Here is a 26130-nt window from a genome sequence, read left to right on the forward strand (position 1 = left end):
AAATACTTGCTTTGACTTACTTACTTTTAAGCTTGACTTCACTTGACTTGGAAACTAATTTCACTTGACTTGGAAACTAACTTCACTTGACTTGGAATCTAACTTTCCTTGAATTGGAATTATAAATTTAAGGTGTTTGATCACATGTTATGGAGGGATTCTTGATGTTTAGATGTACTTTGGAGTGTCGGAAACAACTATGAAACATAGGTATAATACTTAGGAACATGCATGAGAAAGTGGGGAAGGAATGGGAAAACTTGGTGTTCTTGGCGCTTTGAGAGGCGTGGAGCGCCAGACCAAAAACTTCAGAGGAGGCCTGCTGGCGCTTTGATGGGCACGCCACGCCAGGGGTAAAACATCAGAACCCCTATTGGGGCGCGCTGGCTGGCGCGACGCCCCAGCCTTTTCCCCCAAAAATCCAACTCTTCTCCTTCATTTTTCCAACTCTAAACCTCCTTAACTTCAATGGATCCAGCCCCAAACACTTAGAATCATAAACCCCTCAAGATACAATAGATTTCAACTCAAAACACAACCGGAAACAAGTCCCAAATCAACAAGAGACTTCAACAACACAATCAACAACATCAACAACACAACCAAACAACTTCAACAACATAACCAATCTTTTCTCAATAATAAAAATGAGTTTGGTGTGTGGGGGAAAGGATAAACCCAAAACTAAGAACTCACATACCTTAATAGGGATCACCCCTGACGAAATCCACGATGATCTCCTTGCTTGATCTTCCTTTTCTCCTCTTCTTCTCCTCTTCTTTCTCTGTTATCTCCCAAGCCCTAACTCTCACTCTTACTCTCACTCTTTAAAATGGGACAAAAATGATCCAAAAATCATTCTAACACCTCAATATAACCCCAAAAGAAATGGCTATGGAAAGGACCAAAATGCCCTTAAAATTTCCGGACGGATTCCCTGCCAACTGCCCAACTTCCAAAGGGCATAACTCACTCCTACGAACTCGGAATCGAGCAAACTCGGTGGCGTTGGAAAGATCATTTCACAAGCTTCGAAATCATCACTGGAAATACACCTAAATCATCCTGATCTAGGAGTTATGTCTGTTCAAAGTTGGCCAAAAACTCACTTTTTCCCATACTTGGTCAATTTTCCAGATCTTGAATTTTTCTCCAAAAATGACTATTTCCAGTTTCAAGCCTTTTCATAGTTATTTCAAATTGCTAGATGTTACAATTGGCAATTAAGTCTTTAGGGTTATTATGCATAATTGTTTTAACTATTGGGTTGAGTTTATAGAGACTTAATTCTTTAACGGTTTCTAAACTCTGTTTCTAATTGTCATGATGGGGTTGGTTTAATGAAATGGTGGTTGTTAAGTTAGACAGATGACCGGGGGTTTGGTATATGGTTAAGTGTTGTGATGGCTCATGGTTGTCTAGTGTTTTTAGAATTTATATGATAAGGGCATTAAGTTAAGATGATCGAGTTGGCCTAAGGCACCAGTTTCATGTATTTTTTCATAAAGGGCTAAGATAGTAGGTTGGTTAATCAAATTAAGGGTGGAATTTTATTCAGGAATCTTAAGGTGATATATAAAAGGGTTAGACTACATTTTGACATTAGTGGTGGAGTTGTATTCAAGAATCTCTATGTGATTGCAGGGTTAGGTTATGATCTGATATTAAAGTGACATCACAAGTAGGCCCGGAAAGCCTTAGGGTGACATATTAGGTAGGCTTTAGGGTGAGATAAAAGGTAGGCTTGTAAAGCCTTAGAGTGGAAACAAGGGTCGAGTGTGATAATGGTAGAGTAAGTGTTGGTACGACCCGATGGGTTGGATTATGACAAATTTGGTATCAAAGCCTAGGTTATCGGTCTCCCAATACAAGAGTTAATGTCAAATAGATTCTTGAGGATTGGTGTGTTGACGTCCACATTAAATCTTTAAGCAGCTATGAAGCATTCTAGGAATCTGTCTCACTTTTTTACTCTTTTCGTGCGGTCTATCACTTGTGATATGGGTTGATCCCAATTGGTATATCTGAATTTCAATCGGTATCATAACAAAGTAATTTGAATATCGTTGTTGCGGCTGAAGGGACATAAGCAAGGAAAGATTGGAACCAGGAAGGTTTGAATTGGTATATGACATTAGAGGTTATGTGAATCCATTGATGGTCAGTTAGTGGTCATCCATAATGCAAGTAGATTGTCATGGACTTTATTAAATGAGTGATGAATGTTTAATGGTTGTTATGATATTTATTGCATTGTTTAAATAACTGCCTATGTGTGAATTATACTTGCCTGAATGTTTGCATATGTAGGAAGTGTGATTACTTGTATTTCTATGATGTTGTTGATAAGAAAAAGTCTTGACTTGATTATGTGTCATGAATTAATATTTGTGTAATGTGTCATGAATTATGTGTCCAGTCTTAAAATTTTATGACCACGAGGCTATGTTTATATTATACATGTCTAGGTATGATCTTGGGATTGTTTTAAAACTGCATGGTCTTACCGTTGGTAAGAATGGTAGGAGAACTTAATGATTTATGATTGTGGAGAAACTCCCGTTCAAGGATATTCGGGTTTTGGTAGGAAACTGTAGGGCAAAAGAAGTTATTGTTGCATAATAGCGAGATTTGTCGTTATGAAATGTTTTCTTCTAGTGTTTTAAAACTAGATTTTAAATAATGTGATGTTGAGTTCTTGTTATGCATTGCTAGGTTTGATCCTAGAATTATATTGAAGACTAGTGGTGAAAGAAATCAGACCTAAGTAGAATTTTATATCAAAACTTAATCGGTAAGGAAGATTTCAACTCAACTTTATGCTCTACAGGATTGTTGTGACCTTAATTCATATCCAAATCCATTATCACACTAAAGAATTGACCTTAATACCTAAGAACAATTTAAGAATCAGCCGATACAACCTTATACACAAATGAAGAATGATTCGGATCTTAACTTAGAATTATTTGGAGTGTTACAGGAAAAAACATTGATATCACCGCAAAGCTTTCCCATCAAGATAGCACAACGCGAGAGATAACTTATGGTTTTTAGTAATCTCATATAGTGTTCAGCCTGAGAAATCCATAACTCTTGATTCTCGCCACAAAATCGTTGAAATTCCACCATGGTAGGTTCACTCGTTGGAAGTTTTCCAACCAACTTGTGTAACATTGAATGAATTTCAGCGAGATCCTTCGATCAAGTATCCTTTAAGACCCTAATTGAATCTTTATTGTTCGAGATATTTGGTCCTCCATTGAAGACCTCTGGATGAAAGCACCAATGAAACAAACCAAATTCTCAACACAATACTCAAATTATTATATAATTATTTATAGCCAAATTACAACGACAACACTTAAGCTATGAAATTACAATGGGAAATACTGAAATAAAAAGTAAGTACATATAGAGATAAGAATAGGATGAGAAGCTTAGATCATAGAAAGAAGATGAGAGAAACCGACAGTTTCTTCACGATATGAAGAATTCTCCAAAATCGCAAATGACAACCATTTAACTCTACTCAACCTGGATCCCAAGCAAAATCAATATTGGATTGTCTAATTCTTGGGCCTCTTTGTGGTTTAGCCTCAGGCCCAATAACTTGGCTAGCCGTGTTCACAATATTTATCATTCAAATTATGGATGTGTGACATTATGTAACGACAAAGAACGTAACAATATATCCAAATATTGTATTTATTAAAATAATATGGTATAATACAATCAATATAATATAATACAATACAGTACACTATGAAACAATAGGTAACAACCATCCAAACTAAGTGTTATACATTGTCAAAGTCTTTGCCTTTAGAATGTATTCCCTCTTCTCAAGTCTTTCCAATTAACTTTCCTTTATATGTATGAAAAAGTTTTACTCAATTACATATCCTCCAAAATCATGCAGCCTAAGCAAATTTCTTTACGTTTTCCCTTTTCAATGTGTGCGCTAATCTTGAGATTAGCCACCGCCCAAATCATTAGTAATTCTCCTTCCAACACAACCACAACAATCACCAGAGCTGCTAACATCACAAAACTAGGATGTCCAAAACAGTGTGGCAACCTAACAGTTCCATATCCATTTGGAATTGGATCAGGTTGTGCCTTAGACCCCGTGTTTGAGATCGAATGCAACGTCATAACACCCTTCATAGGTAACTTTCAAGTCTACCACATCTCTGACTCAGAAATGCGCATATATAATTCTGTAGGCCGGAATCGTTACTCATCCGAAGGAACACTTTTACTCCCAAATGAGCATGCATCGATCATAGTACTGCCTTGAATTGTCTTGGATTAAACTTCATCATGACCATTTCCCTAACTTTATAGTCCGTGGAACACCTTCTCTGGTACTTCAAAAACTTTTGTAAGTGTATACCTAACAAATCTCCCCCTTGGCCTGAATTTCTGACAAAATAAATTTAATCCACCTTTATCACATAATCTTCAACAGATTGGATCTCTTCTGCAAAATCTATGTCTTGACACAGAGAATATCTCTAAAATTATTTCTTCAACAAAAATCTTCATTACTGTCAAATAGGTTGCAGCTAGAGCTGAACACACAAAGATGAACACCCATTTTTAACCTAGTTCAACCATTGAAACTGACTCTAATACCACTTGTTAGATCCGAAAATAATCAGGTGTCATGAGTAAGCTAGCAAAGCAAACCTCGAAAGACCATGAGTAAGAAAACAAACGAGAAATATACCAAAAGACACAAAGATTTAACGTTGTTTGGTCAACCGACCTACATCAATAAAGGAGATGAACACTCCACAATATAAATATGATAGTACAAAATATAGAGAGAAATAACCTCACCCAATTCACTCGGAATACAAAGAGGTTCACACAAGTGATAAAGTATCACTTGCGTCTCACAAATTTTCCCCTAAACAAAACTCTCAAAGCCCTTTGGACTACATTGTGAATGCTACTAAGGCCTCATTTGTTTTCATTAAGATTAAGACGTTTGAATCTGAATAAGCATCTGGATATTAAGATGTGCATTAAGATCTAGATGTCTAGATTTGAATGCACATCTGAATATTAAGATGTGGTCTCTAGATTTGAACACTGAATGATTAAGATTGTTTGTTTTCAATATTTGAATGTGCATATGAAATTAAACACAATTAAATATTATAAAAATTTCATTTCAACAAAAAATATTTACTTTTTAATAAAAAATAATATTTTGATTAAAAAATTACATGATATGCAAATAAAAATTATATATCGATTTAAAAATTATTGTAACGTGATTTAAGAATGTAAACATAAACATCTTTTTATAAGAAATATATAACAAAAAAATATATATTTCATTGGCATAATATAATATTAAAAAGTTCAATAAGTATGATAGATACTAGTCTAAAAATAATAAATTGGTTTCACATCATCAAAGCCTAACATATATTCTAGCTAATTCGAAAAATTAAAGAATTCCTATTTATTTTTTTCGAATGACCTTAATCCAATTCTCTAACTTGTGAACATCTAGTATCATCATGCTTGGTTTTGTAGCTCTCACCTTCACAAAATATACTAACAGTTGTACTGTATAATGGTTCTTCCCATCCAAGTCCATCTAATTTTTTTTTTTTTTTGCATTCTTCAAGCTAGGTGTTGTAATTTTTTTAATCAATAACTCCAAAGCAGTACTCATCTTCTCATCAATTTCTTCCTCAAAACTTTTCTTTCAACCGAAACTGAAGATTGTGATGAAGAATTATTAAGAACTCCATCATTTTTGTCACCAACTAGATATAGGTATAATTGGACTCCAATCACGACTCTTGTTGCAGCACAACCTTCAAAACAAATTGTACACACATTTGGAAAGGGTAAAGTTGAAATCTTCAAGGTTTTTGGCCTAAACAAAATAAATTTTCATAAGATACATCAGATATGTACATTTTGACAAATTAAATTTTGATAAGAGACCTCAGATATGTAAATTTGGAAAGGTAGAGCTGAAATCTTCAATGTCTTTAACCTAAACAAATTAAATTTTCATAAGAGACATCAGATATGTACATTTTGACAAATTAAATTTTGATAGGAGACCTCAGATATGTAAATTTGGAAAGTTAGAGCTGAAATCTTCAATGTCTTTAGCCTAAACAAATTAAATTTTCATAAGAGACCTCAAATATGTATATATAGTTGTTGTTTTTAATCATGACTACTATTTATTTTTACTCAAAATCTTGAATTCTTAATAAACATCAATACACCCAAAAATATTATTACAACAAGAGTTCTTGGCAAAAATCAATACAACCCCAAAAAATTGTTAATATAAGAAAATACTTGTAAAGATTATGAAAACTTACCAGTTCAAGAGGAAAAAATTGGTGTTTAGTTGAGAAAAGAGAGGAAGAAAGTTTGTAAGAGAGCGAATCGCACAATGAGACAGAAAGGCAACGTGATTTTTTTTCTAGCATATTAATTAAGTCTTAAGACTCTCTTACATATCTGATTCATTCAGATCTTTTCAGATCCATTCAGAGGCTTTTTAAAAAAAGAAACAAATGGACTTAATGGATTGAATCTGAATAATTAAGATTCAAACCTTCATTAAGTGCAAAGATATGAGACCTAAGTGTCACGCCCCGAGCTTACACCTTGAACGTGGCCGACACTCGAAGACCATTGTTGGCCCCCAAGCGAACCCTTGGCCTGGCTTTCTTAACTCAGCGGAAACTTAACTCAACAACATAACTCAATGCAATGCAAGGACATACAACAACTTAATTGATAAAATCTGGACAAAAAGGCAACTTGAGTCCCAAAATAGAATATTTACATATATACATAAATGAGAGACTCAAAACTAACCAACTGATTGACTGTCTATGAAGCCTCTATAATACTGAGATGGATGTTGGGACAGACCCGCAACATCCTAATAAATCCAAACTTAAGAAACATAAATAACCGAGTCCTCCGGAAAGCAATGAGGCTCACCACAGACTCTGAAGTGCTCAGCTGGAGCAACGGCGTGCTGGAGGCTGATCCTGGGAACCTGCGTCTGCATCATAATAAGATGCAAGCCAACTGGCATCAGTACATGGAATGTACAAGCATGTAAGCTGGAAAGCTAAACCACAACTCAAGCTTGAAAGGAGTACAAGAGAACACTTACCTTGGCTCTGTTCGACTCATGAATAACTGAACTCAATATATATACAACAATAAGACATATGCAATATATAAATAGCTTGTATAACAGTGTAAACAACTTAGCTCGTTAATGATAAAACAATAACAACTTAACTTTGCTCATATAAAAGTAATATATATATATATATATATATTGTGGGAGATTCTTTAACTGACAACCACCACTATAAGCCCTAATGATGATACAACGGTTTACCTCACGTTGCCCAAGGACCATCCTATACCTTGCCGTGATATAGGACCTTACTTTACTTAGTGGATCCACTAGCTTAATCTTACGTGGTCATCTAAAAAGAATGACCCGTCAAGTCCCACGTTGGCGCATGGTTCTTATGGAGAGTTGAGTTAATATGAACTTTTGTCCCCAATTCGGTGCTCAATACTACTCCCAAAAATACTTTGGCTCATAAGTGTCTTACATCTTGCTTTAGTTGAGGTAATTACTCAGAACTTAGCCCAAAGACTCTTTTGGAAAACATGGTTCCCCTCTTACTTAAATGTAAAAACATTTATAAACTTCTTTGGGAATACTTAGTTCCCTAATAGCTTTTGAGAAATGAACTCAACTTTAAACTGTTGACTTAACTTGAAACTCAATACTCTTTACTTAACTTGAAACTTGAACCTTAAAACGAAGTTAAAACGTTCAATAAAGACTCTTGGACAACTTTGAAAACTTACTTTGACTTACTTCTTTAACTTCTAGACTTGACCCTTAACTTCACCTTGAATTGATCCTAACTCGCCTTGAATTGGATTGTGGATTCAAGGTATAAGATCATACGTTTATGGATGAGTTCTTGACGTTTAGACGTACTTTGGACTGTTGGAAACAACTATGAAACATAGGTACAATACCAAGGAACATGCACGAGAAAGTATGAAAAGAATGGGGAAACTTGGTATCCTTGGCGCTTTGCAAGGCGCGGAGTGCCAGCCCTCGAAGCTCAGAGGGACTGCTGGGGCGCACTGCTAGGTGCGGCGCCCCAAGGGAGAAAGCTCAGAAGCTCCTTTGGGGCGCGCTGGCAGGCGTGACGCTCCACCCCTTTCCCCAGAAAACTCTACTTTTCTTCCTCTTTTTCCCAACTCTAAACCACCCTAACTTCAAAGGTGTCAACCCCAAACACTAAGGATCATAAAATCCCTCAACATACAAGAGATTCAACTCAAAAACACAACCAAATCATGTCCCAAATCAACAAGAACTTCAACAATACAATCATCAACACAACCAACAACTTCAACAACACAACCAAATCTTTTCTTGAAAATAAAACGAGTTTGGAGTGTGGGGGAAAGGACCAACCCCAACACTATGAACTCACATACCTAATAGGGATCACCCCCGACGATATCCACGACGATCTTTGACGAAACCTTGCTTGATCTTCTCTTTCTCCTTTTCTTCTCCTCTTCTCTCAAAAGCCCTAACTCTCACTCTCACTCTCACTCTTACTCTTTTAAAATGGGACAAAACTGATCTAAAAATCAGTCTAACACAACAATATAACCAAACGAATTGGTTAGGGAAAAGACCAAAATACCCTTAAAATTTTCGGACGGATTTCCCTGCCAACTTCCAAAGGGCACAACTCACTCATACGAACTCGGAATCGAGCAAACTCGGCGGCGTTGGAAAGATCACTCCAAGGGATTTCCAAAAATAACTGGAACTACACCTAAATCGTCCTGAGCTAGGAGTTATAACTGCTCAAAGTTGGCCAAAATCTCATTTTTTTTCCCACACAACCAAATTTCCAGATTTTTAAAATTCCTTCAAAAAATGACTAATTCCGATTTCCAGCTTCTCCATAGTTATTTGAAATCGTCGGATGTTACACTAAGTTAGAAGGAAAGAACCTCTATTTATAGAGTCATAAACTTTTTCATTAAAAAAAGAACTATCCAAATATGGAAACTTTGTGTTTTCCTTTTAGGAAAAAGAAAACTCAATTATGATAAGAAACTCAAGGCAAATACCCAACAAATTGTTTACGATAGTTCGGGGTACATTTGTCCCCTTTCTCTTTATTTCATTGTTAGTTTAAATACAATGTTTGTTTTGGCTGTTACTTAAATTTTATTGTATCTTATCGTTAAATTCATCGCTAGGTAACAATGAACAGACTCATTTTATGTAACAACCGATTTGGTATGATTGTGTCATATCATAATATGTTATTCTCATTTTATTTTTATTTATTATTAAATAATCAAGATTTCATCTTTTATCCTACATGTTCATAGTAGCTCTACCCCGTACTCTACTCTTTTCGTAGGTTTATCATTCAAACTATGATGTGTGACATTATGTAACGACATAGAATGCATGTAACAATCTATCCAAATATTATATTCATTAAAACAATACAGTACGATACGATACAATACAATACAATCATGCATCCAAACAAAGTATTAGACATTGTCAAAGTCTTTGCCTTTGGAATGTAGTCAACTCTTCTTTATATGTATGGAGGAAAGCTTTACTCAATGCCATATCATCCATTACCATGCAGCATAAGCAAATTTCTTTACTTTTTTATTTTTCAATGTGTGTGCTAATCTTGAGATTAGCCACAGCCCAAAACACCTCCTGTCGTGCCGCAATTTTCCTAACCTTTAGAAAAATCACTTTTGAAATGTTCTAAGTATAAAACAATTTGAGAAAAATACTTAGAAAAGAGTCGCCACTTAATTTTTTAAAGAAATTAAGAAAACTTATAATTTTCAAAGACTTAAACAGAAAAAATCATTTGAAAATACCAAAGAGGGTTCGGGGTTCAATTTACACTTCGAGAAGGGTTTAAGCATTCGAAGTGTCCGCTAACATGCGGTTGACCTGCGACTTGACTAAAATATATTTGACTCTTTTTTAGAAAAAATAAAGATTTAGCATAAAAATAAAATAAAATAATAACTTACAATATATTTGATTAACTTTGAGAAAAAAAATTAAATAAAGGATGCATTTTTATTTTTTTATTTTTTAGAGAAAGGGACCCAAAAATGAAACATTTGACTCGAAATACAAGTGATTAGAAATTAATTGGAATTTATTTTATTCATTTTTTGAAACAATAATTTAAACCCATATAAAGCATGAAAATCATTTTTTAATTAACTGAAGATTAAGTAAAAGTTTTCAATAAAAGTACGAGGGTTGACAAAAAAGGGGAAAACTTAATTAAAAATAAACTTAACATAAACAATATGGTTCATCTTTTGGGGAATTTAATTAAGTTATTTAAAAGTTAGAGTTAAATAATAATAATAAAAATATAATCACACAATTGAATAAGTTAAGAGTAAAGGAGAAATGAATTTGGGCCCTTCTTGGGCCTGCTGCAACTGATTTGGGCCTCAGTTTAATGTCTGCCCTTAGAGACCTTGTGTATACGTCAAACGTATATTTTTGTATACAGGTCGTTTCTAAGTCATTTTCTTGTATATTGAACCGTATATCAACTATATACAGCCTGCTATGACGTCTCCGACCTGTAACTTTATTTTTGGACACATATTTTCTGTCCTGAACCGATATATCAGTGTATAAACGCTGTATACAGTATGTATACAACCCATTTCGAGTTTTTGAACTAATTTTCAGCAACATGTTGGGTCTTCAGGACCTGTAACAGCTTTCGAATATATAGGGGCTGACTCGATAAAAGAAATTTGGGCCTTTATGGCTCATCCGAAATGCAAAGATTGAGTCCGTGAGGACTTGGGCAGATTTTATGCAACAAAAAAAAATAACCAAGAATTAGAATAGAGATAAAATTCCAACGAACGGCAATCAAGTAATCAATTCAAGATAGAAGTAAACACATAAATCACTTTAGGAGATACAAACATAATTGCAAAATAAAAGCACTTCTAAACAAAAGACGAAGGGCTTATATCCAAATAAATAAGATAATTGCAGCAGTTAATTAAGATTAAAACAAGCCAATTAATCAAATGAGCTTCTTAACTAAGTAGGAAGATATAACATTGACTAAGTGAGGCAAAGCAAGATTAAAGGTGAACTAATAAAAAAAATAAATTATGGCCACAAACTATATTCTGGCAAGAAAGACTATGGAGGAAAATAGTCATTTATGTTGTCCCACAACCCAAATACATGAAGAAAACAATATATGAGGTTTAATATATATATATATATATATATATATATATTGCATGAGATTGGGCTAACATTGAATACTTCATTTTCAAGAATAGTAGGACAAACATAGGGCCAAAAATGAGAGCTTCTTGAGTTAGTCAATACTTAAGCTAACAGAGATAAATTAAATAGACAAGCACTGACTACATAATTTCAAATCACCTAGCAAATTAACTAAAACAAAAAAAATAAAAAAATTGATTCAATTTAAAATGAACTAAAGAAAAAAAAAAAAAAAACTAAACAAACTATAATATTAAACGAGCATAATATCATAAATGAATCAAAACATCATATACACAAATAACAAAACGACAGAATATTACCTCTTCCGGAGCAGCGACCGGAGACAACGAGCTTTAGAGGGCAACGATTCTTCCACCACAAAAGCCAAATACGAATAGCAAACCAAGAAAATCTGAGCGGCGACCTTCTCGGAAACTTAGAACAAGAGAGCTAAATATAAAATTTTAAGTGTAAAATCATTATTGCCAAAGAACTCAAACTAGGAAAGAAAAACTTTTTTTTTTCTCTATAAATTCTTGCCCCAAAAAAAATCCCCTTTTTTAGTGATCAAAAGAGATGAATATATAGATGGAAATTAGGGGGAAATCGGGTGAAATTTCTCATTTCAAAATTCAAATTTCTTGCTCCTTTTCAAGGCCAACAGGGAGCAACTGAGTTTGGCATAAAATTTCTCCAAAATCCCAGAAAATCCGAGGTAGCAGGGTTGCTACGTACAACTGTTGTTGACATTTTGGACTCCTGCTGCTATTGTTGAAATTAGAAGGGGAAAAAGGGGGTGGGGCCGGTTGGTGTACGTTGTTTTGTTGTTATATGTATTGTGAGTTTGGGGAATTAAAAGGGTGGGGTGTTGTTTGAATTGAATAAAAGGGAAAAAAAAAAAACTGCTGCAATTTGTAAATGGGCCCCAAAATTTGACATTTTAAGAGTTGAAATTAGGATTATAGAAATGGGTATATTTATAAATACAATAGTCATGTGTATTAAGAACGTTATGTAAAGAATTTGGCTGAAATTTAAATGAGATGAACTAATATAATCAATTAACGAACTTCCTAATTTCAATTGAATAAGATAATAAATTTAGCTAAACTAAATTACTCAAAGCTAAAACCATAATTTAAACTAAACTAATTTAATAAAAATATTTAAGTAAGAAATAAAATCTTTGAGATGATTTTCCAATATTCATAATATATACTAATTATACATAATTATATAATAATGAACTTAATTATAAACTAATTAACTTAAAATATAAGCTATTAATTAATTTAAACTAAATAACCAAATATTTATATAAAACTAAAATTCTTTTGACACAATTTTCGACCATTCACAAAATATACTAATTAGACACGTAATAATAGAAACTATCATATTTATTATTTTGAAATTTATAAAAATGAAAGAACTACTTAAAATGATTTGAAAATTATTTTGAATTTTATAAAACCAATTATTTCAAATCATTTAGAATTTAGGAAATTCGATGATTAATTTATATTGTGGAGGTCCAAAATTGGGTGTCAACACCTCCAATACAATCACCAAAGCAGCTAACATCACAAAACCAGGATGTCCAAGAAAAGGTGGAAACCTAACAGTTCCATATCCATTTGGAATTGGGTCAGGTTGTGACTTAGACCCCATGTTTGAGATCGAATGCAACGTCACAACACCCTTCATACATGACAGTGAAGTCTACGACATCTCTGACTCAGAAATACATATATGTAATTATGTAGGCCGGAGTTGTTACTCATCCGAAGGAACACTTTTACTCCTAGATGATTCTCCATTGATGGATTTAGGAGACACATACCCTTACAGTTTCTCAGATCTTAACAAATTCACCGTCGCTGGTTGTGATGATTTGGCTCTTTCTGTACTGATAATTCTTGTCAGACTGTTACTGAAGGAACATGTAAGGATGGAGTTGGTTGTTGTCAATTAGAAATACGAAAGGGGATTAAATATTTCGAAACAACAATGGAATCCAGAAATAATCATACAGGAGTTTCGTCTTTCAATCCATGTGGCTATGTGTTCCTTGGTGAGGCCAGTCGTTTTCATTTCCGGGGATCTAAATGATACGGATTTTGTAGAGAGGATTAAGGACAATGTCCCTATCGTGCTAGATTGGACCATCGGAAATCTTACTTGTGTTCAAGCACAGAAACGAAAAGAGTATGCTTGTCTAGTTAATAGCCAGTGTGTGGATTCCCACACTGACATTGGTGGATATCGGTACATGTGTAATTGAAGGTTTGTTTGGACATGCGATATGTAATTTTTGTGTTGCATATTTTCTCATAAACATAAAAATCCCATAAGTTGTAAAACTATTAAAATAGTCCCAATTGTTTATTCAATGTTATCAAATAAACAAAAAATTATAAAATCGCATAATAAATTATTACAAAGTTATTTGTTCTCCACTTAAGTAATAATTTCATCTAACTTTAATTTAATAAAAAAAAATGAACATAAATTGTAGTGTACTAGTCTTTAATATAATCCTCCCACATAGTACGAACAATTTCCTCACGTTAAACTTGCATTTCTCGATCATGTGACCGAGAAGACGAACCAACATTGTTACTTTGAGCCATTTGTTGGTCAATATCCTCCGCAACTATATCTTCATGTTCATAGACCATAAATATTTTATCACTACTTTGGTATTCTTGCAAATAATTATGTAACACTGCACAAGCTATGACAATTTTCACTTGTGTATCAGTATCATAATGGTTCATGCCTTGTTTCAGTATTCTAAATCTATTTTTCCAAGCTCCAAAAGTCCGTTCAATCACATTGCGCAGAGATGAATGCCTATAATTAAATAGTTCTTTGGCATTTTGAGGCTCTCTTTCACTTCCTCGGTAATCTTGCAAATGATAGCGTAGTCCCTTGTATGGAGCTAAAAATCCTTTTGTGTTTCAGAAACCAGCATCAACAACATAATAATTATCTACCAAAAAATATTTTATAAAGAATTACTAAAAGCATAGGTGACGTAAATGAGACAACTTTGTGTAAATAAATAATATTTATTCTAAGGATGTAATTTAAAGTTACCATGTGGCGGAAATGGAAATTGTGACGTTGGTTCAACAAGTGCATTCTAAAGTACTTTACTATCATGTACAGTACCTTCCCAACGAGCAACAAAAAAGGTAAATCTCATATCAAAATCACAAGCACATAAGACATTTTGTGATGTTCTTCCTTTGCGATTACGATATGCTTGTTGCACCTCTTTAGGAACCTCCCTTTCTATATATGTTCCATCAATCGCACCAACACAATCCTACCAAATAAAAAAATACATCAATATTAGTTTAGTGAACATAATATAAATTGGAAGCATTAAATAGAATGCACTTCATAAAAATAATGTTTGTAAGAGTAATAAAAATAGCGCTTCCAAGACAATGCAAAGTCATAAAATAAATATTATCTCTTTAAACAAAGTTGATAGGAACTGTGTAACTAAATACTAATAACTTACACATAAAATATAAATGTTCACTTATTAAGGCCATAAAATAAATTTATTAATGTGATTGAAATTTTACCTTAAACCAAGGCCAAAATTGAGTATTATGTCGAATTTTGGAATGTACACCAGTCATATTTTTTGGTTGTATAAATGTTGGTGCCATCTTGCTAATTGCCTCGGCCACTATTTTAACATGCCGGTTAATTGTTTCAAGTGAATGTTGAAAAGTTTCACAATCGTGAGGTGTGAGTTAAAGTGACTATATGTTGGTGAGAATAATAAATTTTATGTCGGTGAGAATAATAAATTTTAAAAAGCAATGATGTGATTATAAATTTATTTACATAGGAAACAAATGGTTAGTAGATATAAATGTGGGGTTGTTTTAACAAAATATAAACTCATGGATCAATTATTGTATTAAAATATCTCAAATCATGATATGGAATCACCATATAATTCCATATTATGATTTTTGGAGAATATGGTATCACCTCTCATGATATGGAATCATGAGATGGACTCAGCATAAAATCGTATGTCGAAACGCTGATTCCATCTCACGATACCATAGCGTGATATGGTATCGCATGGCCAAACGCCTACTAAGTGTTTATTGACAATTAAGTCTTTAGGGTTATCCTGCATAATTGTTTTAACTATTGGGTTGAGTTTATACGGATTTAATTCTTTAATGGTTTCTAAACTCTGTTTCTAATTGTCATGATGGGGTTGGTTTAATGAAATGGTGGTTGTTAAGTTAGACAGATGACCGGGGGTTTGTTGTATGGTTAAGTGTTGTGATTGCTCATGGTTGTCAGTTAATGGTCATCCATAATGCAAGTAGGTTGTCATGGACTTTATTAAATGAGTGATGAATGTTTAATGGTTGTTATGATGTTTATTGTATTGTTTGAATAACTGTCTATGTGTGAATTATACTTGCCTGAATGTTTGCATATGTAGGAAGTGTGATTACTTGTATTTCTATGATGTTGTGGATAAGAAAAAGTCGTGACTCGGTTATGTGTCATGAATTAATGTTTGTGTAATGTGTCATGAATTATGTGTCCAGTCTTAAATTTAATGGCCATGAGGAAATGTTTGTATTATACATGTCTAGGTATGATCTTGGGATTATTTTAAAACTGCATGGTCTTACCGTTGGTAAGAATGGTAGGAGAACTTAATGATTTATGATTGTGGAGAAACTCCCGTTTCAGGATATCCAGGATTTGGTAGGGAACAATGGGGAAAAATAAGTTATTATTGCATAATAGCGAGATTTGTTGTTATGAAAGGTTTTCTTATAGAGTTTAATAACTAGTTTTTAAATAATGTGATGTTGAGTTCTTGTCAATGCATTGCTAGGTTTGATCCTGGAATTGTATTAAAGACTAGTGGTGAAAGAAATCAGACTTAAGTAGAATTTTATTTCAAAACTTAATTGGTAAAGGAGATTCCAACTCAACTTTGTGCTCTTGGGATTCTTGTGACCTTAATTCATATCCAAATCCATTATGACACTAAAGAATTGACCTTAATACCTAAGAACAATTTAAGAATCACCCAATACAATCTTATACGGAAATGAAGAATGATTTGAATCTTAGCTTAGAATTATTTGGAGTGTTACAGGAAAAACCATTGATATCACCGCAAACCTTTCCCATTGAGATAGCACAACGCGAGAGATAACTTGTGGTTTTCTGTAATCTCATAGAACTCAAAGTAGCGTTCAGCCTAAGAAATCCATAACTCTTGATTCTCGCCACAAAATTGTTGAAATTCCACCATGGTAGGTTCACTCATTGGAGGTTTTCCAACCAACTCATGTAACATTGAATTAATTTCAGTGAGATCCTTTGATCAAGTATCCTTCAAGACCTTAATTGAATCTTTGATTTTTCGAGATATTTGGTCCTCCATTGAAGACCTCTAGATGAAAGCATCAATGAAACAAACCAAATTTTCAAATTATTATATAATCATTTTTAGCCAAATTACAACAACAATACTTAAGCTATGGAATTACCATGGAAAATACTGAAATAAAAAGTAAGTACAGATAGAGATAAGAATAGGATGAGAAGCTTAGATCGTAGAAAGGAGATGAGAGAAATCGACAGTTTCTTCACGATATGAATAATTCTCCAAAATCGCAGATGACAACCATTTAAACTCTACTCAACCTGCATCTCAAGCAAAATCAATATTGGGTTGTCTAATTCTTGGGCCTCTTTTTGGTTTAGCCTCAGGCCCAACAACTTGGCTAGCCGTGTTCACAACATTTATTATTCAAATTATGATTGTGTGACATTATGTAATGATAAGGAACGTAACAATATATCCAAATATTGTATTTATTAAAATAATATGGCGTGATACAATACAATACACTGTGAAACAATAGGTAACAACCATCCAAACAAAGTATTAGACATTATCAAAGTCTTTGCCTTTAGAATGTAATCCCTCTTCTCACGTCTTTCCAATTAACTCTCCTTTATATGTATGAAAAAAGTTTTACTCAATTACATATCCTCCAAAATCATGCATCCTAAGCAAATTTCTTTACTTTTGTCCTTTTCAATGTGTGCGCTAATCTTGAGATTAGCCACAGCCCAAATCACTGGTAATTCTCCTTCCAACACCACCACCACCACAACAATCACCAAAGCTGCTAACATCACAAAACCAGGATGTCCAAGAAAATGTGGAAATCTAACAGTTCCAAATCCATTTGGAATTGGGTCAGGTTGTGCCTTAGACCCTGAAACGTCCCCAAAAAAAAAAGAAGCCCGAAAATGTGCTTCGAAAACACCTATAATTGTAATTTCCATATATCTCAAAATCCGTGCATGATTTCGGAAATTCGACTTCATATTCTTATTCAGGGGGTCAAATTGAGTGGGAAATGGGTCTAACCCGAATTTTAGAGCAACCGTATCAAAATTCGAAAATCGCAAAAAATGCGATTTGGAGGGTCAACTTTAAAGGGGCATATCTCTTAGCACACAAGGAACTGGAAGGGCCACCAACTATTAAATTAAATCCCTTTGAGTTAGCTTTCCAATGCACTTGGTTTCACCTCATTCCGAGTTAGGATGAGGGAGTTATGACCATTTTCGTAAAACCTGTCTCGGCAGAATTGCAAATTCCAGTGAGCAAAGTTACTGTAGCGGCTGGAGACGTTTTTCTTTTATAAAAAGAGAATATGTCCCATACTTAGTTATAAATTTTTCTAGCTCCAAAACACTCAAAAATACTCTCTAAGCCCTCTTCAAAATTTCACCAAGATCTTCAACCAAATTCAAAGATCTCAAGCTCTAATTCCGGATTCAAGACTCAATCTCAAGCTTCAATTCTCCATTCCAATCTTCATCAAGGATTCTCCAAAGTTGAGGTATGTGGGTTGATTGTGGAAACCTTCCTTTCCACAAGTCCAACCATTTATCCTCTATTTTACTTCAAGTTTATGGGTCCTTATGATCATTTATGAACTCTTGAATTATGGAATTACTACTACACATTCTATTATGGTCTATTTTTGCATATTATCATGAAATGGAATTATTATGTGATGTTTATGGTTTTCATGCTTCCATGATCAAATTATGAAGGTTGATATATATATGTATGTTGTTGGTGGGCTGATTTATATGTATTTCGGAATTGGTTGGACTTAGTACTCTTGAAAGACATAATTTTATCTACATGAACAATAGCCCATCATGTGTTTGATAAAATGTCATTTATAGAATTCTTAGGAAATGGAAGGTCCAATGTACATCCTAGGAGTCGGATGATTATATAATTATTGAAATGATGATGAAAGGGATACATGTATATGATTTCTCTATATAGTGTTGTGAGTCGACCAAGCCTAGTACGGGGGGTAGTAGGCCCGTATAACCGTATCGAGGGGTTGGTACCTTGGTTGCCTAGTACGGGGGGTAGTAGGCCCGTATAACCATATCGAGGGGTTTGTACCTTGGTCCCTAGCTCGGGGGGTGGTAGGCCCGAGTAACCACATTGAGGGGTTTGTACCTCTTTCGCCTCTCCAAGGGGGTGGTAGGCCTTGGAAATACTATATTGATGGTCACTCGCCACACATGTACTACGTCCCACTAAATATGATTTTTATGTAAGCGTCATTATATATATCATTTCATTAATGTGCTATCTATCGGGTATGATTATGCATTTTTCCTATGATGTCCATCTATTGTAGAATTGCATTGCATCCTATATACTTAGTACATTCAAACGTACTAACGCATACTCTATGCCTACATGATGTCACCATGTAGGGACCGGAGCACCGCTTGACCATCCTCCTCCGCGTGGCTAATACGATTTCCTATCAAGGTTATTGGTGAGTCCTCCATTCCGGGGACGTTGCTCATGATCTTTTGCTATGTATAAGACTTTTCTTTTTAGTTATGTTTTGACTATGAGGGTGAGCCCGGTAGTTTGTCTTGGCCCCCGCTAAGTACTCATGTTTAGAGGTGGTGTTGGACAAGTTGTGTATTATGCTTGAGCTTGACTCATCTATGGTATTTATGTATCATTTCTTCTTTTTTTCTCTTGCTCCCTTAGTCCCGATTTCCCCCTTTGATTATGCTTATTGCTTATGGTCATTTTAATTGCTTCCGCGACCAAGGATGTGTAATGATACGCTATGAGGCTTGTTTGGGGTTCCTTCGGGTTCCCCATTTGCCGATCACGTCTAGGCCCTAGGCTTGGGTCGTGACAAACTTGGTATCAGAGCACTAGGTTGATAGATCCTTGGAGTCCAACACACCGTGTTGATTAGAGTCCGATTCATGGTTGTGTTGTGCACCACAACTATGAGTAGGAGGCTATGAAACGTTTTAGGAAATGTTTCCTTTCTCCTTGTTCTAAGTCGTGCTATAGAGTTGAATTAAGTTCTTCCCTAACGGTTGTTCTTTGCTATGCTAGATCATGCCTAATACAAGAGAAAGACGAGCCCGCGCACCCGAGGAACAACCGACCAATGGGGATCTTCGGGATGCCCTTACTTTATTTGCTCAAGCTATGGCTAATCAAGCCAACCACGGGGTCCAAGCCCCTCAGGCTCCTACCCCGGCATCTCGGGTGAGAGACTTCATGCGGATGAATCCCCCGGAATTCTATGGGTCTAAGTTAGATGAAGACCCTCAAGAGTTCATTGATGAAGTGCACAAGATATTAGCTATCATGGGCATGAGGTCAGAACATAAGGCAGAGTTGGCGGCCTACCAACTAAAAGGGGTGGCCCAAATATGGTACAACCAATGGAAGGAAGAGAAGGGGGCAAACTATGTGGTGCCTTGGGAAGAGTTCAAAACGGCTTTCCTTAATCGATTCTTTCCTCTTGAACTTAGGGAAGCCAAATTGGTGGAGTTCATGAATTTAAAACAAGGGTCTATGAGTGTGAGGGAGTATGCCCTCAAGTTTAACCAACTTTCAAGATATGCTCCACACTTGGTTGCCGACTCACGATCTAGAATGAACAAATTCGTGATGGGTGTGTCCGACCTAGTGAGTGAAGAATGCCGGTCCGCAATGTTGATTAGTGACATGGACTTGTCCCGCTTGATGGTCTATGCCGAACAAATGGAGGAGGAGAAGTTAAGGAAGATGAGGGGTCATGAGGCCAAGAGGGCCCGTTTTGAGGGCAAGTTCCAAAGTCGAAGGGGAGGCCGGTTTCATCAAAGCCAAGGGTCTTCTCATGCACCCCATAAGGGGTTTTCCAATGATGTTCCAAGGGCCCAAGGTGTTGGTGGTATGGGTCCTATTGATGTATGTCCGAAGTGTGGTAAGGGCCATGGTGGCCCGTGCTTGAGAAATACCGGTGCTTGCTACAATTGTGGGGAAATGGGGCACAAGGCAATGGATTGTCCTCGAAATCGCAACAAGGGTAAGGAGGTCCGTCCACAAGGTGCCAATGCGGTTTCTTTGGGGAGAGGGGGTCGACAAGATGGTGCTTCAAGGCACAATCGATTTTATGCTTTGCATGGGAGGAAATGGGTCGATGAAGTCCCTGATGTCGTTACTGGTATGTTGAAAATCTTTGACTTTGATGTATATGCATTAATTGATCCGGGTGCCTCTCTTTCTTTTGTCACCCCCTTTGTTGCCAAAAAGTTTCATGTTGAGCCCGACTTCTTGCGTGAGTCATATAAGGTGTCTACTCCTATTGGTACATATATTGTTGCTAGGAAGGTCTATAGAAATTGTCCTATTTCCATCTTGCATAAAATATTGCCTTGTGATCTTGTTGAGTTGAACATGGTCGATTTTGATGTTGTTCTTAGGATGGATTGGTTGCATGCATACTATACTTCCATTGATTGTAGAACCCGTAGGGTCAAATTCCAATTCCCTAGTGAACCCATTCTTGAATGGGAAAGCCAAAATGTTGTAGTCAAGGGTAGGTTCATCTCTTACATTAAAGCCCATAAGTTGATCTCTAAGGGGTGTCTCTATCACCTTGTGAGGGTTAGAGATGTGGAGTCCAAAACCCTTATTATGGAGTCGATTCCGATCGTAAATGAATTCCTTGATGTCTTTCCTAATGACCTTCCCGGTGTTCCTCCCGAAAGGGAAATAGATTTTGGCATAGACCTCCTCCCCGATACTCAACCCATTTCTATTCCCCCTTACCGTATGGCCCCGGCGGAGTTAAAGGAGTTGAAGGAACAATTGAGGGACTTGTTGGAGAAGGGTTTTATTAGGCCTAGCCAATCACCATGGGACGCTCCGGTGTTGTTTGTGAAGAAGAAAGATGGGTCCCTTAGGATGTGTATTGATTACCGGCAACTCAATAGGGTCACCGTCAAGAATAAATATCCTCTTCCTAGGATTGATGACTTGTTCGACCAATTGCAAGGGGCTAGCCACTTCTCTAAGATTGATCTTCGGTCCGGGTATCATCAAGTGAAGGTGAGGGAGTGTGACATTCCCAAGACAGCCTTCCGGACTAGGTATGGGCATTATGAATTTGTGGTCATGTCCTTTGGGTTGACCAATGCACTGGCTATCTTCATGGACCTAATGAATAGGGTCTTTAAACCCTACCTTGATTCCTTTGTTGTGGTCTTCATTGATGATATTTTAATCTATTCGCATAGCGAGGAAGAACATATGGGTCACTTGAGGGTTGTGTTGCAAAGATTGAGAGAGGAGAAGTTGTATGCCAAGTATGAAAAGTGTGAATTTTGGTTGAAGGAGGTTTCCTTCCTAGGTCATGTGGTGTCGGGGGATGGTATTAAGGTAGACCCTAAGAAGACCGATGTGATTAGAAATTGGCCTAGACCATTGACCCCGTCGAATATTAGAAGCTTCTTGGGCTTAGCGGGTTACTACCGGAGATTTGTGAATGGGTTTTCTTCTATTGCTTCTCCCATGACTAAGTTGACACAAAAGAAGGCTAAGTTTGAGTGGACCGACGAGTGCGAAAGGAGTTTTCAAACCTTGAAAGATAAACTTGTGTCCGCTCCTATATTGTCACTACCGGATGGGCTTGAGGGATTTGTTGTGTATTGTGATGCTTCTAGAGTTGGCTTGGGTTGTGTCATAATGCAAAATGGTAAGGTGATAGCCTATGCTTCTAGACAACTCAAAGTGCATGAAAAGAACTATCCTACGCATGATCTTGAATTAGCCGCGGTGGTGTTTGCTTTAAAGATTTGGCGTCATTACTTGTATGGGGTACATGTTGATGTGTTCATCGATCATAAGAGCCTCCAATATGTCTTCACCCAAAAAGATCTCAACTTGAGACAAAGAAGGTGGCTAGAATTTCTTAAAGATTATGATATGAGTGTGCATTATCATCCCGGTAAAGCTAATGTGGTGGCGGATGCTTTGAGTAGGGTGTCTATGGGTAGCCTAGCTCATGTTGATATTGGTGATAGGGAAATGACTAGGGGGGTGCATCGGTTGGCTAGGTTGGAAGAGGTTGGTAATGGTGGTGTGGTCGTTGTTGATGGTGCTAGGTCTTCCTTGGTTGATGAGGTGATAGCAAAACAAGATCTTGACTCTTCCTTGTTAGAATTGAAGGCCTTGGTGAAAGAGGGCAAAGTGGAAGATTTCTCCCAAGGGGGAGATGGTGCCCTTAGGTACCAAAGTAGGTTGTGTGTACCTTGTGTTGATAGTTTGAGGGAGAAAATTCTTGAGGAGGCTCATAATTCTTCCTACTCCATTCACCCCGGTTCCACCAAAATGTATAGAGATTTGAGGGATGTGTATTGGTGGGGAGGCATGAAGAAGGACATTGCCAAATTCGTCTCCGGTTGTCATAGTTGTCAACAAGTCAAGGCCGAACATCAAAGGCCGGGTGGTCTAACCCAAGACATAGAGATTCCTACTTGGAAGTGGGAAGAAATTAATATGGATTTTGTAGTTGGTTTACCCAAGACTAGAAAAGGTTTTGATTCTATTTGGGTGGTGGTTGATAGGATGACAAAATCGGCTCATTTTCTACCGGTAAAGACAACATATGGGGCGGAAGATTATGCAAGGTTATATATTCATGACTTGGTAAGGTTGCATGGGATTCCTCTATCCATCATATCGGACCGTGGTACTCAATTTACTTCACACTTTTGGAAGTCCTTTCAAAGGGGTCTAGGTACGAGAGTTAAGCTTACTACGGCCTTTCACCCGCAAACGGATGGACAAGCCGAAAGGACTATCCAAACACTTGAGGATATGCTTAGGGCTTGTGTATTGGAGCTTAGGGGTAGTTGGGATGATCATCTTCCATTGATTGAGTTTGCCTATAACGATAGCTATCATTCTAGCATCGGTATGGCTCCTTTTGAGGCTCTTTATGGGAGGCGTTGTAGATCACCGGTTGGGTGGTTTGAGGTTGGTGAGGTGGTCTTGTTAGGACCAGACCTAGTTATGGAGGCTCTTGAGAAGGTTAGAATGATTAGAGAAAGGTTGAAGACATCCCAAAGTCGCCAAAAGTCCTATGCCGATGTGAGGAGAAGGGCTCTTGAATTCCGAGTTGGTGATTGGGTCTATTTGAAGGTGTCACCCATGAAGGGTGTGGTTCGTTTTGGTAAGAAGGGCAAGTTGAGCCCAAGATACGTGGGTCCTTATAAGGTGATGAGGAGAATTGGCAAGGTAGCTTATGAGTTGGAATTGCCTAGCGAAATGGATTTGGTTCATCCGATATTTCATGTGTCTATGTTGAGGAAGTGTGTGGGTGATCCGAATGCCATTGTGTCTCTTGATGTTGTGGGTGTTGTTGAAGATAATTTGACCTATGAAGAGGTTCCGGTCCAGATTTTAGATAGACAAGTGAAGAGGTTGAGAAACAAAGATGTGGCTTCCGTTAAAGTCCTTTGGAGAAATCAACAAGTTGAAAGTGCTACTTGGGAGGCCGAAGCGGACATGCAAAGACGATATCCTTATCTTTTCCACTCCACTCAAGCCTAAGGTATTGATCTAAGCCCTTTATAAAATCTCATGTCTTAAGTTCAGCCCCTATGTCATTGCATACACTCATGTTTAAGTTGACAAGTTCATTGTGGTTTTACAACTATGTTGAGGTTTTCGAAATAAGGTGTAAGTGCATTGTTGCATCCTTATGTGGGTTGATATTGCCATGTTTGTGTCCCTCATGTACGTTTCTTTAACATTCGGGGACGAATGTTCCCAAGGGGGAGATATTGAAACGACCCAAAAAAAAAAATGCCCGAAAATGTGCTTCGGAAACACCTATAATTGTAATTTCCATATATCTCAAAATTCGTGCATGATTTCAGAAATTTGACTTCATATTCTTATTCAAGGGGTCAAATTGAGTGGGAAATGGGTCTAACCCGAATTTTAGAGCAACCGTATCAAAATTCGAAAATCGCAAAAAATGCGATTTGGAGGGTCAACTTTAAAGGGGCATATCTCTTAGCACACAAGGAACTGGAAGGGCCACCACCTATTAAAGTAAAGCCCTTTGAGTTAGCTTTCCAATGCACTTGGTTTCACCTCATTCCGAGTTAGGATGAGGGAGTTATGACTATTTTCGTAAAACCTATCTCGGCAGAATTGCAAATTCCAGTGAGCAAAGTTACTGTAGCGGCTGGAGACGTTTTTCTTTTATAAAAAGAGGATATGTCCCATACTTAGTTATAAATTTTTCTAGCTCCAAAACACTCAAAAACACTCTCTAAGCCCTCTTCAAAATTTCACCAAGATCTTCAACCAAATTCAAAGATCTCAAGCTCTAATTCCGGGTTCAAGACTCAATCTCAAGCTTCAATTCTCCATTCCAATCTTCATCAAGGATTCTCCAAAGTTGAGGTATGTGGGTTGATTGTGGAAACCTTCCTTTCCACAAGTCCAACCATTTATCCTCTATTTTACTTCAAGTTTATGGGTCCTTATGATCATTTATGAACTCTTGAATTATGGAATTACTACTACACATTCTATTATGGTCTATTTTTGCATATTATCATGAAATAGAATTATTATGTGATGTTTATGGTTTTCATGCTTCCATGATCAAATTATGAAGGTTGATATATATATGTATGTTGTTGGTGGGCTGATTTATATGTATTTCGGAATTGGTTGGACTTAGTACTCTTGAAAGACATAATTTTATCTACATGAACAATAGCCCACCATGTGTTTGATAAAATGTCATTTATAGAATTCTTAGGAAATAGAAGGTCCAATGTACATCCTAGGAGTTGGATGATTATATAATTATTGAAATGATGATGAAAGGGATACATGTATATGATTTCTCTATATAGTGTTGTGAGTCGACCAAGCCTAGTACGGGGGGTAGTAGGCCCGTATAACCGTATCGAGGGGTTGGTACCTTGGTTGCCTAGTACGGGGGGTAGTAGGCCCGTATAACCATATCGAGGGGTTTGTACCTTGGTCCCTAGCTCGGGGGGTGGTAGGCCCGAGTAACCACATTGAGGGGTTTGTACCTCTTTCGCCTCTCCAAGGGGGTGGTAGGCCTTGGAAATACTATATTGATGGTCACTCGCCACACATGTACTACGTCCCACTAAATATGATTTTTATGTAAGCGTCATTATATATATCATTTCATTAATGTGCTATCTATCGGGTATGATTATGCATTTTTCCTATGATGTCCATCTATTGTAGAATTGCATTGCATCCTATATACTTAGTACATTCAAACGTACTAACGCATACTCTATGCCTA

General features: G+C 36.4%; 1 pseudogene; it reads left to right on the plus strand.

The window, feature by feature from the left end:
* The first annotated feature begins 3955 nt into the window (after window positions 1-3955).
* The window catches only part of LOC125817072 (wall-associated receptor kinase 2-like), a 37965-nt pseudogene continuing 15790 nt past the window's right edge, over window positions 3956-26130 (plus strand).

This window comes from Solanum verrucosum, unplaced genomic scaffold (assembly GCF_900185275.1).
Source record: "Solanum verrucosum unplaced genomic scaffold, falcon-dt-bn FXZP01000094.1, whole genome shotgun sequence".
Lineage (NCBI taxonomy): Eukaryota > Viridiplantae > Streptophyta > Magnoliopsida > Solanales > Solanaceae > Solanum > Solanum verrucosum.